Genomic DNA, 6,093 nt, shown 5'->3' with positions numbered 1-6,093 from the left:
ACTCAACAGCACTTCAGGGTCACTATGAGTCGGAACCGACTCCATGGCACATAACAACAACAACAATGGGTCAGAATCGACTCAACAGCACTTCACAACAACAATAACATGAGTCAGAATTGGCTTGATTACAACAGGCTTTGCTTTTTTTATATATGAATTAAAAGTTCTAAATATTGGCTGGAGTCATACCGATGATGCATACAGAGAATCAACTTGGGGTTGGAAGCAAAAGCGTGCACAAAATTAAGGGAACCAATTTGGAGGCTAGTGCAGTAATCTAAACCTGAGATTGCCGTGGCAGCAAGCAGCGTGACCGCAGCAGAGATCCCAGCAAATGGGTGAACCTCGGGTATGTATTTTAAAGATAGAGCCAAAGGACTTCTGATAAATTCAATGTGAGACATTAGAACAGGTTTGTTGGAACCAACTCCACGGCACATAACAACAAACACTATGAACTGAGATGTGAACAGGTTAAGAATGGAACAAATTTCAGGAGAAAATTCAGGAATTCTATTTTGGACGTGTTGAGTTTGAGATAGTTGTTTAGACATCAGGGTGAGGGTATTAAATAAGAATGGAGTCAGGAATTGAAGTGAGGCATCTGGATTGTGCTAAAATTATAAAGTTGGGAGTTCCAGGCGTATAACATTCCTTGTTCACATGATCATAGTTAAGAAAATAAACTTACTTATTTACTTGTAAATTAAAACTCCAGTTCATTAGTCCTTTAATTTTGATTTTTGATTTGAGTATTTTTTTCCCCATTTAGTCAAATCTCTTACTTTTTCTCTTTATGAGCTCTATTACGTGTTAAACTTGTTTTCAGAGAGCAGATACTTAATTTTTCTTCTTTTTTCTTTTTATTGTAATGATTTAATTCTATGCTTGTCTGTTACTGACACTTGGTTGATGTTGTTGTTGTTGTTAAGTGCCGTCGAGTCGGTTCCGACCCATAGCGACAGGGTTTCCGAGGGTGTAAATCTTTACGGGAGTAGAAAGCCTCATCTTTCTCCCGCGGAGTGGCTGGTAGTTTCGAACCGCTGACCTTAAGGTTTGCAGCCCGATTCGTAACCACTACGCTACCATAGTCTGTTACTGACAGTTGGTTGATAGATAGACCAAAACATCTTCTGTTCATCTCCTGTTTGGACAAACCTGGGCTTTTTTCCCCCAGATCCCCACTGATTCGTAACCACTACGCTACCATAGTCTGTTACTGACAGTTGGTTGATAGATAGACCAAAACATCTTCTGTTCATCTCTTGTTTGGACAAACCTGGGCTTTTTTCCCCCAGATCCCCACTGGTTTGTTTAATATGATATACTTGGAAGTAAAAAGTAGAAGAAAAGAAAGGAATAGTCGATGTGAAGAGAGGAGAAGAAAGAAAGTAAAAAGGAGAAGGAGCTAAGGAGGGAGAAGGGAGTGGAAGGTGGAACAGAAGGAAAAGAAGACAGAAAAAAGGAGAAATGAAATGGGGCGAAGTGGGGAAGAGGAAGCAGAGATATGCAGAGAGGGAAAGAACCTGGCTCTATGCAGAATAGAATTGGGAAAGAGAATTCAGGAAAATATTAGGTTTAAAACCTTAAAGAACAAAGGTTTGTTTTTGTAACCTGTTTTTAGGGGTCAGCTGGAAGCAAGTGGTCAGTGTTGCCAAAAGTTAAGGGCCATGTTTGAAAGGTGATCACAGCAGCTACGTTAACAAATACCAATGTATTTATATTACATGTTATCATTGATTGAGCTTTTCTACATGTTTATGTTTTCCCAGCTAATCTATGTGTATTCTGTTGCAAGTTACCTTGAATCCTTTGTGAAAGAAGTTAAAGATAAATAAACGATAAGTAGATCCAATGCTCCAAAGAATAAATTATTCCTCTGTTTCTCGGGCAGTGGAATGAAGTTTGCCATTTCTCTTCAGGATACAATGAAATTATTTATTAAACCCTTACACCAATCCCTCTAAGCGTGGGCTATTGGAGAATTGATTTCTTCCCTTTATTTATCTTATAATATTTCAACATGCAAAAATCCATATAGAATAGTATATCAAATAAGTAGCCTGTATCCACCACCAAGCATAACAGATCTTAATAGTTTTCTATTTGTTTTAGATTTTTAAAAAATAAATCACTGCAAATAGAGGTGAAGCCCCTGTGGGCCTTCTGTGCCTCCCTAGAGTTAACTGCAACCCTGAATTCCATGTTTATTATTCATTCATGTTTTCATACTATCCCTATGTATAAATGCAGAGGGAATTTCTGCAATCAAGTTTTTGTATCTTTAAATTTAATATAAATGATATCATGCAATATGCATTTTTCTGAAACTTTTTTTTACTCAATATTATACTTCTTAAGGAGCTCTGGTAGCGTTGTTGTTACGTGCCGTGGATTCGGTTCTGACTCATAGCGACCCTGAATAGGGTTTCAGAGGCTATAAATCTTTATGGGAACAGAAAGCCTCATCTTTCTCCCACGGAACAGCTGGTAGTTTCGAACTGCTGACCCTGAGGCTAGCAGCCCGCTTCGTAACCACTACGCTACCTTACGAATTGGGCTGCGAACCGCAAGGTCAGCAGTTCAAAATTACCAGCTGTTCCGCGCGAAAAAGATGAGGCTTTCTGCTCCTGTAAAGATTTACAGCCTCGGAAACCCTGTTCAGGGTCGCTATGGGTCGGAACCAACTCAATGGCATTTAACAACAACAACAATTATATTTCTTATCATGATCCTCATTGATTTGTATTGTTATTTAATACTCAGTGGCGTTGTCAATGCACCAGCTAAGTGTCCTTTTTCTTATGTAGACACTGAGGGAATTTCTTGTTTGTAATGATTACAGATAATATTGCTTTCAATATACCTGGTCACGTGTGAGGTTTGGGGGCGGGGCTTAGGTGGGATGGGTAGGAATTAGGAGAGAAGGTTAGGGTTAGGACTATGACTAGGTCTCTGCTCAGCCTAGGACTTCGTTTAGTGCTAGGGTTATGGTTAGGACTAGGGTTAGTGTTCGGGGTAAAGGTTGGATTAGGACTGGGAGTAAAATTTGGTCTAGTTTTCAGAGTTACAGTTGTTATTAAGTGCTGTTGAGTAGGTTCCCACTCACAGCGACTGTGTGACTGGTGAGTTTGAACCGCCACCAGTGTGTGACTGAGTGGCTGGTGAGTTTGAACCGCCAACATTGAGGCTCAAACTGACTTTGTGGTCAAGTGTTTACCCTACAGTGCTACACAAGTTAGGGTTATTTTATTTATTTACAGTTAGGGTCATTTTATTTTATTTTACTTATTTTCTTGAAAACTACTTGATTTCCTCTTCATTTGGAAGCTCTGTAACTACATTATTCCCTCTTTTTACTTTTTTTTTTTTTTTGCTGTCGTTGCAACTGTATCTATGATTCTTGTAGGTGTGTTTTACTCTGAATATTTTTACATCTGGGTTGAGACGAGGTGATATTGTCATGTATGTAAGTCTCAGGTTGTTTACTATTGTTGGTTCTCTGTCCGAAGATCTCCCATTAAGATATTTCTAAGATTGATCTGGTTTTACAACATTTTCATTTCTGTTTGCCTGAAAAATGACCTAATTTCACCATCATATTTGATGAACAACTTTCCTGGGTATGTGATTCTTGGCTGGCAACATTTTTCTTTCAGAGTTTATATATGTCATCCCATTGTCTTCTTGCCTGGCATGGTTTCTGCTGAGAAATCAGAATTTAGTTTTATTAGTTCTCCTTTGTAAGTAACTTTGTTTTTCCTGAACTGCTCTCAGTATTCTCTACTCGTCTTTGGCTTTGAAAAGTTTGATTATAATATATTTTAGTGTAGTTTTGGTGGGTCTGTCCTGTTTGGAGTTCATTCAACCTCTTGAATGGCTATCTTCCAATCTTTCATGATGTTAGGAAAGTTTTCTTCTAACAGCTCTTGGACAAATATTCTTCATGGTGTTTTGTTGTTGTTGTTTTTGTCTCTTCCTGTTCTGAAATCCAATCACACGTATGTTATTCCTCTTGACAGTGTCCCACATAAATCTTAGGCTTTCTTCAGATTTTTTTGTTCTTTGTTTTTGATTGTTCCTCTGGCAGAATAATACTGAGAAATTCTTCTTCAAACTCAGTAATTCTGCTTTCTATTGATTCAATTCTATTTCTTTGCCCTTTCAGTGTATTACTTAATTCTGAAGTCTTAGTATTAATCTTCTGGCTTTCCAATTGCTGTTTATATATGGTTCCCATTTTTCCACTTATTCTGTCAGTTTGTTCTCTGCATATACCTATAGTTTTGTCTTTGTTTTCCTTGATTTCATCGGTAGTTTTCTCGACCATTCTCTCAATCCATTGAAGGTGCCTATTTAGTGTTCTTTAAAATTCCTTACCAGGTATTTTGGATATCATTTGTGGTATTATATTTTTTAAATTATATTCTGGTCCACCACTAATCTGTTGGTTTGTCATAACTTTGGTGGCTTATGTGTTGCTGAGATGCCGAAAGCAATGCCATCAGTATTTTAAATATCAGCAAGGTCACCCCATCATTAACAGGTTTCAGGGGAGCTTTCAGACTAAGACAGATGAGGAAGAAGGAGAGGCACACCACTTCTGAATGTTTAGTAGCTAGAAACCTTACAAATAGAGTGGAACATTGTCAGATATAGTACTGGAAGAGGAAAACATTATCAATACCAACAGAATAGAAGGCTGCCAATCAAATTATGACTGGCGAAGAGCTCCCTTTTCAAAGTAGAGTTGACCACGATGGTACAAATGGAGTGAAGCTTTCAGGACCTTCATTTGTTGTTGGGGCACAACTCAAAATGAGGAGAGACAGCTGTAAACATCCATGAATAAACAGAACATGGAATGTGCAAAGTATGATTCTAGGAAAATTGAAAGTTGACAAAAATGAAACGGAACACATAAAGATCAATATCCCAGGCTTAGTGAGCTGAAATGAACAGTTGTGCCTTGTGCCTGCAGGCTGCTGTATAGCAGCTACTTGAGAAAGCTCAAGATGGCCACGCCCCAATGCCAGCCCACAGTGTGTTGTTTTTCTTCTCTCTCATTGCTCCTGTTCTGCTTCCCTTCCGGTCGGCACTCAATCCACCTTTCTGTTTATAGTCCAATACTCACGGTTCCAGAATCATCATCTGTATCTGTTTCACTCGGTCTCCACGTCTTTGCTGCAGAGGGTCAGCTCAGTGTGTGTTTCCTACTCTGTCATCTGCCAAACTCAAATGTGAGTTTTTGAAGTACACAATTAACAGTGGAATTGCTGGGTCACATGCACATGTTCAGTTGTATTCAATATTGGGCCACAATTCTCAGCAGGTTAGCAGTTACGTAATGTAGGTGCTGATGCCCCATGATGTGATCTGATGGGAAAAAAAATCAAGGGATTAAGTATGGATTGTTGTTGTTGTGTTGTGAAGTGCTGTTGGGTCGATTCTGACCCATAGTGACCCTGTATAGGGTTTCCAAGGAGCAGCTGGTGAGTTTGAACCACTGATGTTGCAGTTCAAGCGACTTTACAGTTTGACGCATTAGCCCACAGCGCCACACCAGGACTCCACATATGGATTACAACACCCTTAATCCAATCACAGTCCTGAGCCGATGTAAGAGGAGTTTCCCTGAGGTGTGACTTGCAACACTTTTTATTCATAAGAGATAAAAGTAGAGAAGTGAGCAGAGATCAGAGGGACCTACTGCTACCAAGAAAGAAGAGTCAGGAGTGAAGTGCATCCTTTGTGCTTGGGGTCACTGCATGGTAAAGAGCCTACGTCCAGGGAAAGCTTGATGTCAAGACACATGGGCATCCCCAATCAATGCTGGGCTTCCTACAGATGCTGAAAGGCGACAAGGGCCTTTCCTCAGAAAGACAGAGAGACAAAGCCTTCCCCTTGAGCTGGCACACTGAATTTAGACTTGTCTTCTAAATTGTGAGAGAATAAATTTCTGTTTATTAAAGCCACCCACGTTTGGTGTCTCTGTTATAACATCATTAGATAAATAAGATAGTGTACTGTATACAGTTAAAAGCACTAACATACACAATTGAATTAATTTTGAAAATATAATCAGCATCT

The sequence above is a fragment of the Chrysochloris asiatica genome, unplaced genomic scaffold (assembly GCF_000296735.1).
Source record: "Chrysochloris asiatica unplaced genomic scaffold, ChrAsi1.0 scaffold00092, whole genome shotgun sequence".
NCBI lineage: Eukaryota > Metazoa > Chordata > Mammalia > Afrosoricida > Chrysochloridae > Chrysochloris > Chrysochloris asiatica.
The sequence above is the reverse complement of the archived record's forward strand: the minus strand, read 5'-3'. Positions refer to the sequence as shown.